We start from the raw sequence: 23,266 nt of genomic DNA on the forward strand, positions 1-23,266 counted from the left end.
ACAGTTACTATAAGAATTATGTATGCAATTGGTTAATATATGTAAAACAATTTGAAGAGAACCTGGCACAGTTGTTGTAGCTTGCCTAATAGGTTTCTCAAATGTCCATGGTGGAGCCTTCATTTCCATTCTGCTTCCAACCTGTCCCTTCCTAGTCTTTCCCCATGTTGGTAAGGGCACCATTATCTCAAGGATGGCTCAAGGTGAGCACCTGGGAGTCATTCTTTATTCATCTGTTTTCCACATTACTTAAAACCAACTCATCACCAAGGCTTTCCATGATATTCTAAAAATGTATTTCAGTTGGTCCACTCTCCCTATCTCCACTGTCACCACCTTGGTCTAAGTCACCATCATCTCTTGCCTGGACTCCTGCAGTAGACTCAAGTTACACACTGAACTATGCATCCCCCCCGCTCATATGTTGAAGCCCTAACGCACGACAAGATGGTATTTGGAGACAGAGCCTTTGGTGATTTAGGTGAAGTCCTGCAGGTGGGGACCTCATGATGGGGCTCGTGTCCTTCTAAGAAGAGACAGGAGAGAACTTGCTCTCTTTCTCCCTGCCTTATGAGGACACGGGGAGAAGGCAGTCATCTACAAGCCAGGAAGAGAGCTCCCACCAGAAGCAGGCCACGCTGGCACCTTGACCTTCACGTCCAGAACTATGAGAAAATAAATGTCTATTGTTTAAGCCAACCAGTCTATGGTATTTGGTTATGGCAGCGTGAGCCGACTAAGACACCTCCTAACTGGTCTCGCTGCTATTTCATTCCCTCTTCCAAAATCTATTCTCCACACAAGCAACAGTGGTCTTTTAAACATGTCGTAGCCTCCCTTCGATGACTTATTTTTGTTTTGTCCTTATAACGAACCGACGCTATTCAGGCTGCCCCCCCCCCACCCCCACCCCTCCGGGCTCTGGGGAAATCGGCCCCACGCACTCTCTCCAGCCTAGCGCACCTCTTCCTTGCTCAGCACTCTGGGCTATCCTAGTCTCCACTTGTGGCCTCAGAATCACGGTGCATCTACTGCCCCCTGCCGGCGATGCTCTCCTTCCAGTCCTGGAATCCCTTTTCTCTTTCAACTCTGTTCAACTATCACCTGCCCAAGTGGTCGCAAGAAACCCTCCTATTTACAACGTCCCAAGGCCCCTTTCTTATTTAAAATCACCTCTCCCTCCCATAACAATCTGACATATCTTCTTCGTGTACCTTCATTTAACCTGCCCCCATCCCGACTCCACGCAAACTACAGGAGGGCGACAGACTTTGTCTGGTTCCTGTTGCACCCCCCGCGCTGAGTGACCGGCACAGTACCTGAGACGCGAGCAGTGAGGCAGGGTTTCTCTGAGGCGCCTCCTGAAGTCCTGGAAGGTCAGGTGCCTTGCTCAAAGCTGGCTTCCAAGGACGCTGCACTCTTCGCACTCCCCAAGGGGCGTAGAGACGCTTTGGGGATCGGGAATGATCACTGCACTCGGCTGCCCGAGCCGGGGGAGAGCTCAGAGTCAGGAAGCAACTTTCCCGCGTGGAGACGTGAGGGGCGCCGTGGTGGGAGGCGCGGGGCGGGGCCCCAGGGGGCGGGGCCTGGCCGTCCGAGCCAATGGGGCGGTGCGGCGCGGCGGGGAGGCCGGGCGGCGGAGGGGAGACGCTGGAGCGCGGCCGGGTGCGGAGGCTGAGCTCGCGGACCCGGAGCGTATCCGCAGGCGGGCGCCGCGGCCGAGGCACTCCCCTGGCGCGGGTTTCCTGGCGGCTCGCACGGTAAGGGGAGCGCCGCCGCGAAGTAGACTTTGTGGGGTTTCCGGAAGCTGGGAGCCCCCCCGTCCCCGCCCGCGGCCCCTCAGACGGGGCTGCCGGTGGCGTCCTCGTCCCCGGCGCGCCGGCCCTGTGCCCGTGGGGTGCGGGCGCGCGGTGGGCCCGGGAGGGAGGCGACGAGCCGCCGCGCCACTCTCCCTCCACAGGCTGCCGCAGCCCGGCCCCGGCCCGACCCTGCGACGGACAGGTCGGCGCGCGGGAAATGCCGGGGGCCCGGGAGCCCCCGGCCGGACATGCGCTCGACCCAGGTCTTCGGACCCCTCAGGACCTGTTGGCCTGGGGCTAGGGGTCAGATTTGTCACGCCATTGCCTTTTTCCAGTCTTTCTGAGGCGCAGGAAGAAACCTCCGAGCGGCTCCCTGGCCGAGCTCGCAGCGGGGACTAGCCTTGATGCCGCGCCCCGTGTTTATTCGGCATTTATCGGCTCCCCAGCTGTGTGCCAGGCACTGTGCTGAGCCCTGGTGGCAGGAAGACGGGCTTTGGAGGGGCTCCTGGGGCCAAGAAGGACAGTAGGAGGAACAGTTTCAGAGCACCGTAGTACAGGAGACACGAGGTGTAGAGGAGGCGTGAGGCAGCCAGGACGGCTTTGGAGCGGAGGCGACCTTTGAGTGGGGACTGGAGGAGGCGGAGGGTTTGCCCCGCTGAGAGCTGGGGGGAGAGGGCCAAGGGGGAGGGCTGCTGGGATAGCGGGAATTCCAGAGGGAGGTAAGGAAGCTGAAAAAGTCTATTATCCCATTAAATAATCACGAAGGACCGGGGCTTACTGTGGGTAGGAAATGAGCTGTCGGCATGGCGGGGAACTAAACCATGCGCAGACCTTAAAATGCAGACTTTGACTGTCTTGAATTTTGTCCTGGGGTGGAGTGCAGTGGAGGAATTCTGATCAGTGACCAGGTAACTCTGGCAGCTCTCTGGAAAATGGATGGAGACTGGAGCATCAGAGAGCCGGTAAGTTGTAGTTGCTATTCGGACTTGGCTGCAAATGTTCTGGGCCCGGAAAGCAGCCCCAACTGCCCAGGAGCCCTGCTCCCTGGCCTCTGGACAAAGATTTGGGCCAGGAAATGTTGCCTCTGTGATACTTGCTTCTGCAACCTGCAGGTCATTTTTGTATTGTTTCAGGAGGCTTTGACCTCAACCTTGTCATCAGGCATGGACCCTGGAGGATTGGGAATGGTACCTCTCTCCTCCTCTTTCTGCCTTGCAGAGGCACAGTCTTGGCTGTTAGAGGCTGTAATAAAAAGCAAGGTGTCACTGGGGAGTCAGGCCAGAAAGTCACTTTAGCTGTGTGCTTTGGGGACATTAATCAATGTTTCTGAATGTCACTTTTCTGATTTAAAAGGAAATATCATAACTACCTTTAGAAGATCAAATTCCCTGGTAAAAGACTCAGAGATTCTGGGGTTTGTGTGTAGGGGGACTTGGGGGGAGTCGTCTCACTGTCCAAGGGGGTGACAGGTGAGGAAAACAGGATTGGGCAGAGGGAAGGTAGATCTGTGATGCAATGCAAAAGAGGCCTTAGTTGATCCCCTGAGGCCTGGGGGCCAGGCCTTGGAAGCCCCATGTTGGCCAGCCAGTAGATGCAGGGAAGGACATAACTTTGGTTGTCCCTTCCGCAAGACAGTTCCTGAAGAGGGACTCAGCCAACGGAACTGGCAGTAGGGCCCAGGGGAGGAAGGGGTGCCTCTGTCTTGGAGAGGGATTGAGAGCTGTCCCACAGCAGCCACCTCTGCAGGATGGGTTTGGGAAGTAAATGTGATAACTTGACAGAAACTGGTTTGCACTGAATCTGGTGCAGAGCAGGTATTTAAAAAGTGTTCATTTCTTTTGCCTTTAACCTTCTTGACTGCATCTGAAAGTAGATTTGGGAGTTAGAGTTGGGTAAATAGGCTTTAGAGGAAAGGATCTTTAATAATAATAGCTACAATGACTACCACTTCCTGTTATTGAGTGCCTATTATCTATATGCATTCTCTCCTAGTTGTCTAGTGGTATTCTGAGTCAAGTACTTTAACTCTTGTTTTACAGTCAACCCAGTCTTTTTTCTAAAACCCAACAGAGTATGTGTCCTTTTGCCATAAAATAATAGCAATAACAACAAAAGCAGCAATCAAAATGATATGATTTTTTTTTTTTTAATTTTTTTTTTCAACGTTTTTTTATTTATTTTTGGGGCAGAGAGAGACAGAGCATGAACGGGGGAGGGGCAGAGAGAGAGGGAGACACAGAATCGGAAACAGGCTCCAGGCTCCGAGCCTCAGCCCAGAGCCTGACGCGGGGCTCGAACTCACGGACCGCGAGATCGTGACCTGGCTGAAGTCGGACGCTTAACCGACTGCGCCACCCAGGCGCCCCCAAAATGATATGATTTTTTATAGTCTATGAGGTGATTTCTTTGGTGGTCTGATTAATTAATTAATTTATTTACCAATTATTAATTCAACACTGTGCATTGAGTGCTTCCTAAATGATAGGGCACTGTCCTAGGTGCTGGGGATACAGTGCAGTCTGTTAGGGGAGAGAGAGAGACAGACATTAAATGCTTTCATTCTTCAAGAGCAAACATTGAATGATAGCACATCCCATTGCCGAACCCTCTTGCACTGTTGGTGGGAATGCACATTGGTGCAGCCACTCTGGAAAGCAGTGTGGAGGTTCCTCAGAAAATTAAAAATAGACCTACCCTGTGACCCAGCAATAGCACTGCTAGGAATTTACCCAAGGGATACAGGAGTACTGATGCCTAGGGGCACTTGTACCCCAATGTTTATAGCAGCACTCTGAACAATAGCCAAACTGTGGAAAGAGCCTAAATGGCCATCAACTGATGAATGGATAAAGAAATTGTGGTTTATATACACAATGGAGCACTACATGGCAGTGAGAAAGAACGAAATATGGCCCTTTGTAGCAACGTGGATGGAACTGGAGAGTGTGATGCTAAGTGAAATAAGCCATACAGAGAAAGACAGATACCATATGGTTTCACTCTTATGTGGATCCTGAGAAACTTAACAGAAACCCATGGGGGAGGGGAAGGAAAAAAAAAAAAGAGGTTAGAGTGGGAGAGAGCCAAAGCATAAGAGACTGTTAAAAACTGAGAACAAACTGAGGGTTGATGGGGGGTGGGAGGGAGGGGAGGGTGGGTGATGGGTATTGAGGAGGGCACCTTTTGGGATGAGCACTGGGTGTTGTATGGAAACCAATTTGACAATAAATTTCATATATTGAAAAAAAAAAAAAAAAAAAGAACATCCCATTGCCTAGCCAGGAAGTGATAGAGAGTAATAGGCCCTTTTCCCAACTGAATCTTTTAGTATAATCTCCACAGCAAGGCCTTTTGGACCATCTTGTGTAAGGCAGGTCCCCTCCCTTTTACTCTCCCTTCATAGCACTTGTTCATTCATTTTATTTATTTCCTTGTTGTTTGCCACCCCCCCCCCCCATTAGACTGATGGCTCCAGGAGGTCACATATTGCTTTATCCCAAGAGCCCAGCACGGTGATTAGCACATACTTCTTGAATGAGTGAAATGAATGAGGTGTGGATCTGCTTAACAAGAGTGGCCAGGGAAGGTCATGTTGAGGAGTGATATTTATCCTGAGATCTGAAGGGTGAGAAGGATCCAGCAATGCTAAACAATGCCAGGATCAAGAGGCAGAAAGAACAGCTTGTTCAAGGACCAGGAGGTGGAGGAATGGAGCCCAGTATGATTGGGGAACAGCCTGAGATGAGTTTGGAGAAGTAGACGGGTCCTTGGAAGGCCATGCTGAACTTGGATTTTATTTGAAGTGCATTGAAAGGTCATTGAGGGATTTTAAGCCTAGTAATGACTTGAGGTTATACTATATATTTGTTTGTTGTCTGTCATGCCTCTAGGATGCAAGCTCCATAATGCAAAGTGTTCAGTAAATATTGCTAGAGTTGATGAATGATCTGGTTTATGTAGCTACCTGGTGAAAAATGGAGGAGGGAGAGGAATGGGATTTTGTCACCAATTAAGAGTTAGGTGAGAGGGATGTTGGTGTCTTGGCTGCAGAATAGCAATGGTATTGGAGGAAAGTAGAAGGATTAGAGTTATATTTGGTTACAAAATGGACAAGGACTTGCTGATAGATTAGATGTTGGGAATACAGTAAACGGAAGAACCAAAGATGACCCATGGGTTTATGGTTTAAGATTAGGTGGAGGGGCGCCTGGGTGGCGCAGTCGGTTAAGCGTCCGACTTCAGCCAGGTCACGATCTCGCGGTCCGTGAGTTCGAGCCCCGCGTCAGGCTCTGGGCTGATGGCTCGGAGCCTGGAGCCTGTTTCCGATTCTGTGTCTCCCTCTCTCTCTGCCCATCCCCCGTTCATGCTCTGTCTCTCTCTGTCCCAAAAATAAAAAACGTTGAAAAAAAAATTAAAAAAAAAAAAAAGATTAGGTGGAGCCAAATGTCCATCAACAGGTGAATGGATAAACAAAATGTGGTATATACTTACAATAGAATATTACTCAGCCATAAAAATAAATGAAGTACTGATACATGCTGCAATGTGAATAAACCTTAAAAACATGCTAAGTGAAAGAAGACAGACACAAAAGTTCACATGGTGTCTGATTTCATTTACATAAAATGTCCAGAGTAGATCAATCCATAGAGACATAAAGCATACCGGTGTTTGCCAGTGGCTTGGGGAAGAAGAGTAAATGAAGCATAACTGCTTAAAGGGTAAATAGTTTCCTTTTTGGGTTGATGAAAATGTTTTGGAACTAGATCGAGGTGGTGGTTGCACAACATTATAAATGTAGTAAATGCCACTTAGTTGGACACTTCAAAATGGTTCATTTTATGTGATATGAGTTTCATTTCAATTACAAAAACAAAAATAGATAAAAGCTTGGCTGGATGGGAGCACCAATAACAGAGTGGAGGAGACTAGGTGGGGAGCAGGTTGTGGTTCGGAGAGGAAATTCACGTGCTGTGTTAGAGATGCCTGTGAGATATCCACGTGGAGCCTGGGGTGGGGAGGAAGTCTGGGCTAGAGCTATAAATATGGGAGTTGTCAGCACTTAGATGTCAGCCAACAAAATGGATGAGATCTATGGAGAGACAGTATAAAGGAGCACATCACAGCCTAAATCATTCTTTAATTTGATCCTCATATCTACCTATGAGGGAGGTGCTGTTGTCTTCATTTTCAGATGAGGAAACCAAGCCCTCCCCACCCCCCCAACCCCCAGGACATGAACTTGCCCAAGGTCAGACACTATGTTCATGTGTATCCCTTGGCCTCCAGTGCTTTGCCATTCCCATCTCAGCATGATGCCATTTAGACCTTCACCAAGGGCCTTCCCTCCCCATCCCTCCTCGTCCTGATGGAGTACTCACATGTGGCAAGCACTGTGCTGGGCGTATGTTGGTGGAGAAAGTGGAAATGGCTCTAATTTTATGGAGTTTACCCACTAAGCAAGCAGCTGCAGTCCACTGATACAGGGGACCTTAGGAGCCTGGAGCAGGAGAATCTGCCCCAGATTTGGGAGTGGGAGGAGGCTTCCTAGAGAAAGTGACAGTGAAGCTGAGATTTGCAGCAGAAGCAGAAGAATGGAGCCTGAGAAAAAGAGGATTCTCTGGAGGGTTCTTGATCCCCGAACACCTACTATGGGAATTCACCATTCTCTTCATTCCACCATTCTTCATAGGTTACTGGCATTTTCCAACTCATTGAGAGGGTTTTCTACATTTTCTATAACCCTGGAATCAATAAGCAGGCAAATGGCTTAGTTTGATTTCAAGTGGGAGCTTCAGAGGGGGAATGAGGTAGGGTGCAAACAGCCGAGCTCTTAATTTTTTTTTTTTTAATATTTGATTTATTTTTGAGAGAGTGCAGGTGGGGGAAAGGCAGTGAGAGGGGGACAGAGGATCTGAAGCGGGCTCCGTGCTGATAGCAGCGAGCCTGATGTGGGGCTCGAACTCAAGAACTGCAAGATCATGACCTGAGCAAAAGTTGGATGCTCGCCTGACTGAGCCACCCAGGTGCTCCAAACCGCCTGGTTTTTAAAGCCAGGTCCCATCTCTGAGCAAGTGACTTATTCTCTCTGAACCTTACTTTTTATACCTATGAAATGTATCCAGTAGTGTTCATTGCTTAGTATAGTAAATAAATTAAATGATGCAGTAAATATTAGGTACATAATAAATGCTCAGACAACTGATTATCTCTTTTATCTTTTGGAGAGGAAGAGTTTCTGAATAGACCAGTAGTCCTCACATTCTGTACACTATTTAAAATACAGATATTCGTCTTCCCTCTGAAGGCTTTCATGGTTCTGGATGAAGCACAGAGATCTGTATGTTTAGAAAGCAGCCCACATGATCCTGATAAAAGGAAGTCCAGGAACCATTGGTTTGACCAAATACTTGAGTCATCGCTATGGTGAACATGAAAGGGTTAAGCACCTAGAAGCAGAATTTTGCCTTCTAGGAATTATTAGCCAATGACAGTGCTGACCGATGATGTAATGTCTTTGGCTGGCACTCCATTGGTTAAGTGTATTGTTTCTCTTGCTGCTTCAGCTGCGTGAGGAGCAAAGCTGGAGCCCAAGGGTTAATAATTCTGTGGCAACAGATCTCTTTTTTTTCCCCATTCCTCTTCTGCTAGGTGTGAGTATATAGCCCAGCTCAGCAGATTGCTGCCCTTCTCCTTCCAATAAACAGCTGCATCTTCCTCCTTACCTCCTCCCAAGCAGAGCACATGTCTCCGTAGTACTACAGAGGAGGAGGAAGGGGGAGAGGGAGTGGGGGAGGAAGAGGAGGTGGAGGAGGAGGAGGATCAGGATCGTTTAGGGAAGAGAGAGCCCTTTCAAAGTTCCACGCTGCAGTCTCTCCTTGCCACTGGGGACGGACACAGCCCCCCGCTGCTCTGGCCTACAAATGTCCCACTGGATGCATTGCTAAATTACCACCTGCTTCTGAGCATTGTTCAACCTGGCAGGATCCTCAGAACCAGGAGGTGAGCCCAGGGTTTTGGAAGAGGGAGTGGGCCTAGCAGAGAGGAGCTCTAGACTGGAGGTCTAAAGGGAGGGAACAGCTCTAGACTGAAGGTCAAGCATAGGCTCCATCCCATAGCCCTGGCACGTGGTATGAGCTCGGGCAGGACGGTTTCCCTCTTTGGGTCTATTTGCTCAAGTGCACAATGTGAGGCTTAGATTAGGGCCCTCTGAATTCTGGGAGACACTGACTGGGGAGTGTGCTGACCTGAAGCTGTAAACAAGCATACTGTTGGTGTAGCTTTCTGTCAAATGATCTGTGTAGATACATGCTTTGCTCTGGGAATCTTGGGCAGCAGGGGAGTGTCAGGTGAGAGCGGTCTCCTTGGAGCTAGCTGTAACCCAGGCTCCTCCTTATATTGTCTGGACTCCCTCTTCAGTGCTCCCACGTGGCCAAGAAGCCCTTGGTAGACTCTGGGCTGAGGTTTCTCCAGAAACACCTGAACGGTCTCAGGGATTTTGATCATGCCCTTTGGGAGGACCTTAGGGCCCCCGACCCTTGAGTTATCAGTGTGCCTTAATGAATTTGATTAATTGATTAATCGAATTGATTAATTCCTAGTTGTCCCATGCTGGAGCTCCTAAGCAGAGGAGAATTATTTTTGCTTTATCGAGTAACTTAGCTGTGACAGTTTTCTTGTGTGTGTTTAGTGGGGCATGCATTATTGCCCCAGCCTGAAACATCTCACCTTGTCCAAAGAGGGTCCTAATGCAAGCGTATTAGCCTCCGGGTGTAAACTGAAAAAAGGACAAATGGGGTGGGGTGAGGGAGATTGGAGCAGAATAACTGGGAAAGGCTGATAGCAAGGAAGTCTCACCTTCAATTCATAGGTAATTCAGTTTGAAAGCCTGCGTTTCACAGACAAGCTATGATGCTCCTTCTCTCTTGCAACACTCCAAAAAATACATAACTAAAAAGTTCTTTTATTTTTCAGAATTTAGTGATGTATGGGGAGTTACCAATTTCTTTAGGAAGAGTGGAGCCTGCAGTGTTCTCTTTGTGTCTTGTATGACCCTTGGTGCCTGCTGCCCTGTGTTCTGGGTCAGGCTTTGCTGCTGAAGAATATATGTATAGGTCCTTGGGCAAGTTACTGAGTCTCTCTGAGCTTGTTTTCTTCATTTGTCAATCACAGGGCTGGAGGGAGTTGGACTTAGCTGACTTTTAGAGCTCTCCTAGCTCTGTCTGTCTGTACTTTGGATTGCAAAAAGTCTTTGGAATCTGAGGTGGTTGATTAAGTGGGCTGGATAAAGAATCTTTGAATAAAGGAATATGCTGCATGTGCCCACTAGGTGTGAGGCTGTAAACATTTTAACATTTTGCCCCCTCAATAGCTCTGGAAGTAGGTGGTGTTTACCCCACTCTACAGATAGGAAATTACCCCAAATCATCATACAGTAAATGTTGATACTGGTATTTGTGCAGGTGATCATACTGGGATAGCGGTATGTGTCAGGAGAATGGAAGGGCTGGAGCTGGGGTCCTTACCTACCTTTGCTTCCATGCATGCTCTTCTTTCTACTATAAATCAAGCACTGATTTTAAAATTGACTAGTTCAGCCAGATTGATGTGAACTCTCCACATTAATATCTGAGACAGCAGAAGATTGGGGGACCCTGGATCTAAAAGGGACTTTACAGTCCTGTGGACCAGGCCCCTCAATTTATAGCTGAGAAAATGGAGGTCCAGAGAAGTTAGGTGACTTGTTTTCTGTCACTCAGTGAGTCAATAGATGGCAGGGGATGGAGTCCAAGACTCTGATTTAGGTGTTTGAAGGTGTATTATTATTAATGAGTTTGTTTTAAAAAAAAAAACCTTCATCTGAGAAATTTGGGATCATTTGAATTTAACTGTTCTGAACAGAACCTTTGTCTGTTCTCACCAGGCCCCTTTGAAATGCCAAAGGGTTGAAGTAAGAATCATTGGACACTTAACCCATGCTTGGTGTTGTGGCAGGTGTCTGAAACATGAAAGGAGGGTGGTAGGCAAGCTGAGTATGAGATGTGAGACATGGTCAGTCTCCTTCAGGAGACTCAGGATGAAAATTGTATTTCCTGAGAATCTAACTCACAGGTCAGCAGTCTTTCTTAGTGGATGAGCTGGGACTCTGACCCTTTTTCTCTATGTGTGACTGGCACCTAATTTATACCACTATAACCACTATAGGAATACTTGCTACACAGCACGTGGTCTCTGTTCTTTTTCTTTCCCACTAAGCTGCATGTTTCCCAAAATGTGGAACTTAATCAGTGGAGCTGCTTAATAGGGAGGTGGGTGTCAGTATCTTGGATGTGCAGAGATGTACACTCAGAAATAAACTCCATCAAATAATGATTTAAAAGCACAATGCAGATACTTGACTCCCTCCTTGATCACTGTAACATTAAAAAGGAATCATCTTAATACCAGGCTTCAAACATCCTAATGGTTATAGGAAAGAGGAGTTATCATTAGTTTGCAGGACTGAAGAGCAAAGCTAGCAGCAATGGGTGGAAATTGGAGGGGAGCAGATAGATAAATAGAGGTAGAGTGTACTGATGGTGGGGGCTTTGCAATGGGTAAGTCCACCTTCCACACTCTTGTCTTCAGAAGAGGGTGGTAACCCTTGGGGATTACTGCCCTGGCCAAGAGTAGCACTTGGTAGCCTCTAAAGCCCCTTCTAGACATAAGATTTGTTGATAATCTATCTACCAAGCAGGAGTAAATGAGAGGAGGCCTAGAGTATACCAGAGCTGCCTCTTAGTCTTAGTATGGGGTGGAAATCATTCACAGTCCAAACAACCGTTTAAAATATTTTAATTGCCAAAAAATTACATTACATATGTTTTTTGTGTATGCAATCCTGAACAGTAATTTGTATGCTAATTAGTGTGTAAAACACTGATTTAGGCTAAGAGAAGTAGCAACATAAAGCCTATATGCTGTTATTTGGGTCTTTCTACTGTTCTATCTTTAAGGTAACTAAAATTTCTCACTTGCATGGGGTAGGGGATGGAGAATTCTCAAGTGCCCTTGCTTCCTTGTATTATGCTATTCTGTTTGGTAAACAATCTCTAATACCATTAAATATGGTATTGTTTATAATAATACCATTAACAGGTTTTTTAAGTGATATTAAAAATTAAATGAGATAATGTATGTGGAAACCCCGAACCCAGGAACTGTTACAGACAGAGTAGATGCTTAGTACATTTGTACCGGAAGGAAATCAGCATCTTGCTTTAGCATACTTGTCTCTGCTGGTCTTTGAAAAGTTTTGGAGAAGAACCTGGCCACCTGTGTCCAGGCTGGCATTTCCTATTTGAGATTGGCATGTCCTGTTTGGCTCCTCTGCACAGTGCTCGCCCTCTTGTCCCTGACTAATGAGATCGTAAACTTCACAGACCTGAATTCAAGACACCAGCCCTTACCTATCATTCTGTGACATTGGCCATGTTACTTAACATCTCTGTGTTTGTTTTTTCACTTCTGAAAATTGGATCGGTAGGCCCACCCTGAAGGGTGGATGGGGGCTTAATTTAGAACCTTTAGAAAGGGACTGGAACATACATAGGGTAGGTGTTCTATAAATAGCTACTTTCTTTGTTCTCCACCAAAAGGTGTTACAGAAAGGTGGTTTTTTTTCCCCCTTTCACTCTCACCTCAAACTTATTTGCCCACATTAGTAGTATTTCTAGATACTTTTTTTCTAAATGTTTATTTATTTTTGAGAGAGAGAGAGAGAGCCCAAGCAGGGGAGAGGCAGAGAGTGAGGGAGACACAGAATCCAAAGCAGGCTCTAGGCTTTGAGCTGTCAGCGCAGGGCTCGAACCCACAAACCACGAGATCATGACCAGTACCAAATTTGAACACTTAACCAACTGAGCCACCCAGGCACCTCTGTTTCTAGAGAATTTTGTACAAACCTTCAGGAAACCTCTTGACATTGCTCTAAGAATGCATTGTCTTGCAGCCTTGTCCCCTTCTAGCTCATGTTCACGGCAGTCACCTAACCAAACACCAGAAAGCTGCACTCAGAAGGGAGATGTTGTGCTTAATCCATTTTTTTTTTAATTTTTTTTTAACATTTATTTATTTTTGAGACAGAGAGAGACAGAGCATGAACGGGGGAGGGTCAGAGAGAGAGAGACACAGAATCTGAAACAGGCTCCAGGCTCCGAGCTGTCAGCACAGAGCCTGACGCGGGGCTTGAACTCACAGACCGTGAGATCATGACTTGAGCCGAAGTCGGCCGCTTAACCGACTGAGCCACCCAGGTGCCCCCTTAATCCATTTTTTAAGTTTATTTATTTATTTTGAGAAAGAGAGAGGGAGACTGCATGAGTGGTGGAGGGGCAGAGAGAGAGGGAGAGAGAGAATCCCAAGCAGACTCTACACTGTCAGCACAGAGTCTAATGCAGGGCTCAAGCCCACGGAACCAGGAGATCACGACCTGAGCCGAGATCAGGAGTCAGACACTTAACCGACTGAGCCACCCAGGTGCCCCCATTTTTAAAACCCCAGTAGCTGATTTAAATATGCTTTACTCAGGGGTCAAGTGGACAGGTAATTTGAAGCGTGCTTCAGAAGCCAAAGTATGGCTCTGCATTCAAAGCATTAGAAATTTCACCATTGAATTTTCATCCCTTGGGTTTATTTATTCATCCATTTAATAAATATTTACGGAGTGCTTATGCTGTGATAGGCAGCATCCTAGGTGCTGGGGATATATCAATGAACAGTGTGGACAAGATCCCTACCCTCGTGGATCTTGTATTCTGGGGAAATAGAAAATAACCACAAAACAATTACATTGTGAGATGTCAGTGGTGAGGGCCATAAGAAAAAACAGTATAAGGGCATAAGAAGATGCCATTATAGAAAAGCCCATCAAAGGGCTCTAAGGAGTTGCTATTTCAGCAGCAGCATTTGAATGGAATTCATTTTAGCAGAGTGGGGAGGAGGAGGGGAGTTTGAGAAGGTAGAACTAGAGAGGTACCCAAAAGCAGGTCTGGTTGGGATTCATGGACTGTGGAGTGAGGTTTGGACTCTCCTCTTAGCTGGAGGTTTTGGGCAAAGAGTTTACATGGTTTGGCTTATTCTGTTAATTGGTTTTATTTTTTAAACTGCCATGTGGTAAAGTTGACTTTGTTTTGGTGTTCAGTTCTATGACTCAGCACACGTATAGACTCATGGAAGTACCAACATAACAGTGGGGGCACAGAACAGTTTCATCACCCAGAAACCTCCTTCCTAATGTCCCTGTGTAGTCACAGACTCCCCACTTGTAACGTTTGGCAACCACAACTCTACTTTCCATTGCTATCATTTTATCTTTCTGAGGACATGATACCAGTAGAATCATACAGTATGTAGCTTTCTGAGGCTAGCTTCTCTCCCTGAGCAGGATGCCTTTGAGAATTGTCCATGTTGTATCAATAGTTAGTTCATTGTTATTGCTGGCTAGTATCCCACTGTGTGAACATACCACCGTGTGTCCATTCCCTCACCCTTGAAAGACACTTGGGTTGTTTCCAGGTTTGGGCAGTTATGAAAAGAGCTGATATATTGGGGCGCCTGGGTGGCGCAGTCGGTTAAGCGTCCGACTTCAGCCAGGTCACGATCTCGCGGTCCGTGAGTTCGAGCCCTGCGTCGGGCTCTGGGCTGATGGCTCGGAGCCTGGAGCCTGTTTCCAATTCTGTGTCTCCCTCTCTCTCTGACCCTACCCCGTTCATGCTCTGTCTCTCTCTGTCCCAAAAATAAATTAAAAAAAAAACGTTGAAAAAAAAAAATTTTAAAAAAAAAAAGAAAAAAAAAAGAAAAGAGCTGATATAAACATTTGTGTTCAGGTTTTTGTATGAACACACATGTTTGGACCTCTAGGGTAAATACCCAACTGTTGGATTGCTGGGACATACAACATATTTACTCTCAACTTTATAAGAAACTGCCAAATGAGTTCCCAAGTGACTGTACCATTTTGCATTCCCACCAGCAGGGTATGAAAGTTCCAGTTACTCTGCATTCTTGTCAGCACTTGTCATTTTCAGTACTTTTTATTTTAGCCACTCTAATCGTTTAATTATATCTTGCCATGGTTTTAATTTGCATTTACCTAGTGGCCAGTGATACTGAATATCTTTCACATGTTTCTTTGCCATCCTTATATCCTCTTTAGAGAGGTGTCTGTTCAAGTCTATTACCCATTTTTAAAATCGCTTTTGTGTTTCTAACTGTTAAGTTTTGAGTATTCTTTGTATCTTCTGGATATCGGTGTTTTCTTGAACATGTGATCTATAAATATTGAACTTGTTTTTAAGGCATCATTCTGAATGCTGTGTGGGAGGGAAGCTCTAGTGTGGAGGGGTGGAAGCAGAAGGGCCAGTGAGTAGACCATTGCAGTAGTCCATGGGGAGAGATGATGGCAGTTTGAATGGAATTCATTTGGGTGAAAGTGGTGAGAAGTGGTCAAAATCAATGAAAAATTTAAAAGTAGAGCCATTTGAACTTGGTGATGGGTGGAATTGGAATATGGGGGAAAAGAAGAGTCACAGATAAGATAGCCATAGTGCTGTAGTGCTGGAGGGGCTGAGAATTTAAATGTAATTTAGGCATGGCATCTGCCCTCAAGAAGCTCACCATCTAGTGAGAGGAGATTTACTATAAGCAGTTCACCTGGAATACATCCGGGTGTGCTCTCAGAGGTCTTGTAGAAAGAACTGGGGGAGCTCAGCTGATGGAAAAATGACTAAGTGTAAGGTTTGCAAGGCCTGTGCTCTTGACAGCCACTCTCAAACTTTCATGTGTGTAAGAATCAGGTGAGGAGGTTATTAAAAATGTACCTGGCTAGGCTCCTGCCCCAAGAGTAAGAGGCCTGTGGTTAGCAACACCACAGATCATTGTGTGCAGGTGATTGGTTGACCAATGTGAGAAACCCTTGGAGGAACTGAGAGGACTTCGGAGAAGAGGTGATGTCTGCGGTCGACTTTCAGCGTTTAGTGGGAATTCTGACTTGGAGAAGGCTGTGGGAAGGGCAGCCAGGCACGGTACAGTTTTGTGAGGGAAGAGCGAAAGCAAAGGGTTGGAAGAATGATGGAGACTGGCTGGATCCTAGAGTAGCATAGGTGATGAGTGGGAGTCATGTGACTTCCTGTGCTCAATGAGTCTAATGTGATTACCACAACCTAGCAGCTCCCTGGTACTAACAAGGAGTCTGCCATGGTGAAATGGACCAGGCAGTCCAATGCTGGGTGTGCAGAGTGGCTGGCTTTCGAAGTCGCATGTGACCACGTGCGTTTGAGGAGAGCCACTGCCTGGGGAACAAGCCGGTTGGGGGTGCTGTGTGCAGAGGTTTGCAGAAGGATGCCCTGTCCCCAGGACCACTTTGGGCCTTCCTTGAAGTTCACAGACTCTGCGTCTCCTTTTCATACCTCATCATGCCTACTTCCCAAGGATGCTGAGCCACATCTTCCTGTGGCATAATTACTACTCACTGTGTGCCACACGTAGTTCAAAGCACTTTACATGGATTAACCCATTTAATTCTCCCAACAGCCTATGGATGAGATAGAACAGTTATTTCTGTGTTACGATGAGCAGCCAAGTCACAGACTGGCTCAAGGGCTCAGTGCTACAAAATAGAAGAGCTGGCATATTAACCCAGGTGGTTTTGACTTGAGCCCACGCTTTGAATTGTTATGCTGCATCCGCCCTCTAGGGGCATCTTTAGAGGATGAGTGGCTGCAATAACACAAGCACTGAACTTACTGCAGCCCCGTCACTGTTTTGCGGCCTTCCTGGGGTGATTCCCTGTAGAGACTATTTATTTATTTATTTATTTTTCTTATATATTTTTTAATGTTTATTTATTTTTGAGAGAGGGAGAGACAGACAGACAGACAGACAGACAGGGTGCAACCAGGAGAGAGAGGGAGACACAGAATCCGAGGCAGGCTCTAGGCTCTGTGCTGTCAGTACAGAGCCCTACATGGGGCCAAACTCACAAGCCGCAAGATCATGACCTGAGCCGAAGTTGGATGCTTAACTGACTGAGCTGCCCAGGTGCCCCTGGGGACTATGTCAATAATACACTTTTATGTTGAAAGATTTTTCTTTTTTGATTTTAGCTTTTGGGTTAAAACTTACTATTTTTATTCTTTCTTGCCAGGTTCATAACAATACGGTATATCTTTTGTGAGGTATGAAATAGCAACATAAGGTGTTATGGTATCATGATGCCCCTAAAAGTTGTTGTTATGTGTGGAACTTTTCGACCTTATGCTGAAATGGCCCTAGGGTATTATGTTTTTAGAGCTCTTCTAATTCTGTCTTTCTCCTTAACTTCCCCTGCTTCAAGCAGGTAGTGTACTTTCCTCTAGCAGAATTCTTTCTGATTTACCACATCTATTTGGCTGAAGTCAAAGAAAGCAGATGACCAAATATATGTGGATTGCTTCCTAAGGAAGAGTCAATAGGCTTGGACTAAAGGGCTTTTCTCCTTTTCTGTAAAGTTCAGAGAGAGGTGCTGCAGACTGATGGGTCTGGAGGCCTCTCCCCCTTATTTCAAGGTTCTCAACTGTGCTGGCATTTGTAACTTCAGGCTGCTGTAACCAATTACTGTAGACTGGGTGCTTAAACAACAGGCATTTACTTCTCACAGTTCCGGAGGCGGGAAAGTCCATGATCAGGGTGTCAGTGTACTGGGTTGTGGTGAGGGCCTTCTTCCTGGTACGCAGATGGCCATCTTTTTGCTGTGTCCCAGCATCTGGAGAACAGGGAGAGAGGAGGTAAGCTCTCTGAATGTCTCTTCTTAGAAGGGCACTAATCCCATCCCCATGAGGAGGGCTCCTCCCTCATGACTGGATTATCTCCCAAAGGCCTCATCTCCAAAGGCTGGGGATTAGGGCTTCAATATAGGAATTGGTGGGGTGGGGGTGGGGGGATGCACAAACCCTCAGCCCACAGCATCTGGGTAGCTGAGTGTGCTATGCAAGAGACCTCCAGACAGCGCAGAACAAATACAATGTGATCTAGAAGAGTTTTGAAGTTTCTTTTGGCAGAAGTAGAGAGGGAGCTCTAAGGAGGTTTTCGGAGCCTAGAGCTCAGTTTTGAAAGATGGAGTTCACTAATCCGGCGGGGGTGGGGAGGTGCTTAGAGAAGGATAAAACAGGATGCCATTCCAAGAAGCAAGAAGAGCATGTGCAAAGGCATATGACCACATGGCAGGGAAGCAGATACGTGTCAGTGAGTGTAATGGTGCCGGATGAGGCTGCAGCCCAAGCTGGCACCGATCAGAAAGGGCCCCCGTGCTGCATGGAAGGGCTTGGGCTTACATTAAGGAGCAGCTGCCTCGTTTAAGTAAGGTAGTGACATGGTCAGATTTTTGTTTTTTAAAAAATGTCTCTGACAGCCTATGCTGTGGAAGTGGATTTGGAGGACACCTAGCTGGATGCAGGGAGGCCAGGAGGGAAGGTTCTGCAGTGGTCCATGCAAGACATTACACTTTTCTGAGCTACAGGCTGAGAGAGGTGAAGCGAGTGTCAAAGCTTCCCTTTATTGAGTCCCACACCCAGAATAACCCCCTTTTCCCTGTGAAGGTGAATTTGATATGACCCTGTCCTCAAAAAGTTTATAATATAGAGACATCTCAGAAACCATTGGCAGTACAAGAGATGGGTTCATCAAATTTCTTTGATTCACAAATATCTTTTGAATGCTTACTGTGTGCCAGCCCTTTCTGGGTGGTGCTCAAGATACGAGAGTGAAAAAAATCAACAAAATTCTTGTCCTCGTGGGGTTCCCATTCAAGTTGGAGGGATCACAGAGGGGAGACACTGCAAAGGTAAGATAGATAATGTGTTAGATGGTAGTGGGCATTACAGACAAAGGAGGGAAGGAGGAGAGGGGTTTTGGAGGAGGGGCTGCCAGTTTTTAAAAGGCAGCTTTTGAATAAAGAGCTAAAGGGGGGAAAAGGAACATTATCCTAAGTATACAAATATAGAGGCAAAACTACCTACATGGAGGCATCACAGTGTAGCAACTTTGAACATGACCTTTGGGGAAAGGCAGACTTAAATCTGAATCCTGGTTCCATGCCATACTGGCTGGGTGACCTGAGACACATCATTTTACCTCACCTCCTTGAACATGGCTTTTCTGATCTCTAAAATGGGATAGAGGCCTGGCACGCTGAAAATGCTCACTATATGGTACATATTCATAATGGTGGGGATGATTCTGGCAGGGCATCACCAGGGCTTTACAGGAAAGGGGCCCTGGGAGGTACAGCAGGGGGGTTTGAAACAGATTTCCTGACCAGGAATCTCTGCTGTGCCTTTGCAGGCCCTGCAGAACCAAGTCAGGGAGCCTTAGGGGCAGAGAGGCAAAAGTCCCCAAACAGCCTCTTTGATAAAGAGGACAGGAGAGCCATGGGACCCAGTGTCATGCCTCGTGCTGTGGTCCTTGAAAGTCTCCATGCATCTTGGGAAGAATTCTGTCCCTAGGCAGGTCTCAACCCCCTGGGAAAGGATGTGAGAAAAAGCTTTTTGTGATTTAAAGAAATAATGGAGGTGAAAATTGGTGGGTGTGAAGGTGAGTCTGGCTTCTCACCTTCTCTGAAGGTGAGCAGTTTTACCTGTGAGCCCAACAGAAATGGCTCTTTTCTGCAGGGGCTGGAGGAGGCAGCTGCCAAGGCCGCCATTCCAGTCCTGGCTGTGAAAAAGCCCTTCCATGCCTGCAAGTGACAGAGGAGAGGGCTGCTGTCTGGAAGGAGTCAGCAGCAGCTGCTGGGGCTCCCTGGGTGGAACACAGCTCTGCTGCCCGTGGTGCTTCTCTTTCCTGTCATGTGTCATCAATCATTGGTGTCATGGTGCCTGCCTGAGGGGGCATTACTGCCGCCTGGCTAAGGCCAACCACTTCCCAAGGCTGCTTTTGGGGGAGAGTCTGGGGGCAGCAAGCCGCTGCCCAGCAGGGGAGTGAGTGAGAGCACAGCATTGATCGGGATTCCTGTAAGACGTTCCTTTTCCCTTTTTTCCTTGTCTGAGTCTTCTGTTTTCTTGTGTGTGTGTGTGTGTGTGTGTGTGTGTGTGTGTGTGTGTGTGTATTCAGTTTCATTATTTAATTCATCCACCCCCATTCTTTTTTTTCTTCTTCCATCTATCCTCATTTTTTTCTTAGATCTTTCTTTTTCTTCTCCCTTCTTTCCTTCTTTTCATCTACTCACTCATTTGTTAATTCATCATCCATCCATCAAGCATGTTCTCTGTGCAGCACTTAGCCCAGGGCACAGATAACACCTTCCCACACTCAGAAGCTTAGTTGCTGCCAGAAGAGGAGAAATACACAGGCAAAGCCTGTAGTAAGTGGTCTAATCTCTGGAGTCAGACAAACCTGGTTAGAGTTTGGCCACATCCTCAATGTGTTACCTTGGGCAAGTTACTGAACCTTTCAAGTGAGCCTCAGATGCTTCAGCTTTCAATCAGAGTACTAGAACCTTCTTCCTAGGATTGCTAGTGATGAAGTTTTGGGGTGATGTGGGGTTCGTGGTGTCCAGAGATGATGGCCAAAAAAGAATTCTGGTAGATGTCTTTGGTGCAAAAAGGTGATTTTATTAAAGCATAGGGACAGGATCCGTGGGTAGGAAGAGCTGTGCTGGAGTCCTGATGGGTAGCTAATTATATACCCTCAGGTTGGGAGGGGGACAGGGATAGAGTATGTTTCTAAGGAATTTTGTAAGCAAGTTTTCCAGGACCTTGAGGGGCTAGCTGTTGCTAGGGAAACACCATTTATCACCATTTAATAAAACCTCAGTCATGAGACCCCCCTCAGATGCATATGGGGGGGGCATAAGCTTGGAGCATGATTGCCAGCATATATCCTGGGGCAGTTGACATAAAGGAAGTAGACTTCTAGGATCCTTGAGGTTGGAACAATGTTAAGCCAATGTTCTCTTTTGCCCCCAGCAAAGTGTCATCATCAAGGGAGCTGAGCTCCTAGAGGGAGGTCACTCTGCTGGTTTCAAGGACTTGTCAATGGGCTGTAGGCAGTAAAGGAATTTAATTTTTCATTTGTCTTAGTTTCCCACGTCACCACGGCAAGCACTTAAACCCTCTTTCTTTGTTCTTGGGTAGCTGGGAGAGTCCAAGGAATATCACACAGATCCCACCCGGGGTGGGGGTTGGGTGCTAGCTTGTGCTTTGCCCCTCTGCCTGCCTCATGCTCCCTCATCACTAGGAGTATAGGAGGCAGTATAGGTAACATACTTAGCCTGGCATGTAGCAAGAATTCAGGCAATGTTGTTATGGTTATGAATACAGTCTAAGGGGCGCCTGGGTGGCCCAGTCAGTTAAGCGTCCGACTCTTGATTTTGGCTCAGGTTGTGATCTCACAGTTCATTTTGTGGGACCGAGCCCCACATCAGGCTCTGCACTGGCAGTGAGGAGCCTGCTTGGGATTCTGTCTCCCTTTCTCTCTGCCCCTCCCCTGCTCGTGCGCTCTCTCTCAAAATAAATAAATAAACTTAAAAAAACATATAGTCTGACAAATATTATTAGACATCTGGTAAAATTAAATTTCCTTATAACCTGCAGCCCATTGACAAATACTTGAGGCAGGCAGAGTATGACATTCCTCCAGGAACTTCCTACTGTCTTAATGTTAATGCTTTGTTAGAAGGAAAAACAACATTACCTTGACAATAGCTAGGCCTTCAGTATCTTGTGAGTCTTCTTTAGCATACGAAAATTGATACGGAAACTTCCCTTTGACTTTATCTTTCCCAGCTCGCAAGGATATAAATAGTCTGTCTTCACAATCCCCAGGGTGCTCTTCCTGCCCTTGGGTTCTGTCCCCGTGCTTTAATAAAATCACCTTTTTTGCACTGGAAAAAAGAAAAACAGAAAAAAAAAACCACATCAGTACAAAGGAAGGAAGAGAAAGAAACCACTTTTCTGTGTTTGGTTCTTAGTCTTGGAAGTGAGAATCGGAAATGTGCAATGGAGTCCCTCCCATCTGAGCCCCTCGTCTTATAGGTAAGTGAAGAAGCCCGTGGATAGAGAGGTGACTCAGCCTAGGGGGCGCTGATAGTGTGGAGTCCAAACCATCTGGGTTGAGTCCTCATCCCACACAGAATCATGGTGGCAACTGTTCAAGTTCCTCTCCCTTTCCAGGCCTCAGTTTCCTCTGTGTGTCAAGTGGAAGATAACAAACGATTACTGTTAGCACTAATTGGTTTAATATATGAACAGAGCTTAAAACGTGCCTAGATCATAGGAAACATTGTATAAATACTAGGTGCTGTTAACACCGTAATTAGTATTGCTGTCACTGTCACAACCACTGGTGTTAGGGTCACACAGTGGGCCAGTGGTGGTAGCCACCGACCGCCTTTAGTGGAAATGCATGCTAGTCTTGCCCACATCTGCCCCTTTACGCAAGTGGTGAGGCTGACAGCTTTCCTAGCCGACGAGAGGGAACCGTGTCCCTATAATCACAGCTGAGACCGCATAATTGAGCAGTTCCCAGAACCTTCGGAGCCAGTGCCTTCGGAGCCAGTGCCTGGGCTCAGGCTCTCCGTGGCGAAGGGCACTGCAGAGTCCATCACAGTGCTGCCCAGTAGGTGCCGGGTTACAAGCAGTATCCCACTGACGTTGAGCACCAGGAGAGCTGAGGGGAGGGTGGGCCAACAAGCCAGGGCGTCACAGTGGTTGAAGGGCTGCATCTGGGGATGGACTAGACTGATACAGAGGCAGGTTTTAATTCTGCCACTTACCTGGTACATGATGCTCCGCAGGTTGCTTCACCCCTTTCAGCCTCAGTTTTCTCATCTGTAAAGTGGAGTTAATGGTAGTACTTGCTTCGTAGGATTCTGTAAAGATTAATGAGACAATGCTTGTAATGAGCTCAGTGCTAGTAAGCAGTGGGCTGCATGAGGGCTATTACTTTCTGCTATTTAGGAGAAAAGTGCTCCCCATTTGGACAGGGTGAAGTGAGCAACTGGCAAGTATGCGCTGATTTCCAGAGAATCCTGTATTTTAATTGTGGTAATTTTGGAGTCAGAAAACAAAACAAACACACACTACCTGCAGACTCAGGAGACCTGCGTTCTGGGCCTGGCCTAGCTCTACTTCACGGAGTGACCTTGGACAAGCCACTTCCTGGGCTGTGCCTGGTCTCCCCATCAGGCAACAAAGTCATGGGAGCAGAGCGGCCACAGTGCACAGTTCCGTGTGTTTCCAGGGGTCCCCTCCAGGTCCAGCCCCACCAGGTGACTGTCTCTGCCAGGGCACAGCCCACACCCCCCAGAATCCCAGAGTTCTTCACTGGATCATTAGTGAGTGCCCAGCGTGCCAGTCTTGCATCCACATCCTGTACACGGTGCCAGGATGAGGCCTGGGTGGGCAGGGTCACCGGGGAGTCTGGCAGGAAGTGAACCCATTCTCAATATAAAGAAA

General features: G+C 47.0%; 1 protein-coding gene across 2 annotated transcripts in view; it reads left to right on the top strand.

The window, feature by feature from the left end:
- Positions 1–1,630: 1,630 nt before the first annotated feature.
- SYN3 (synapsin III) overlaps positions 1,631–23,266 on the top strand; it is a 470,078-nt gene continuing 448,442 nt past the window's right edge. Inside the window, exon 1 of one of the 2 annotated variants that reach the window (XM_058741475.1) lies at positions 1,631–1,760. The gene's annotated coding sequence lies outside the window, so the exon portion shown is untranslated. Of the gene's footprint in view, positions 1,761–8,614; positions 8,802–23,266 lie in introns of those variants that run through there. The other variant, XM_058741476.1, reaches the window with a different exon arrangement.

The sequence above is a fragment of the Neofelis nebulosa genome, chromosome 8 (assembly GCF_028018385.1).
Source record: "Neofelis nebulosa isolate mNeoNeb1 chromosome 8, mNeoNeb1.pri, whole genome shotgun sequence".
Taxonomy (NCBI): Eukaryota; Metazoa; Chordata; class Mammalia; order Carnivora; family Felidae; genus Neofelis; species Neofelis nebulosa.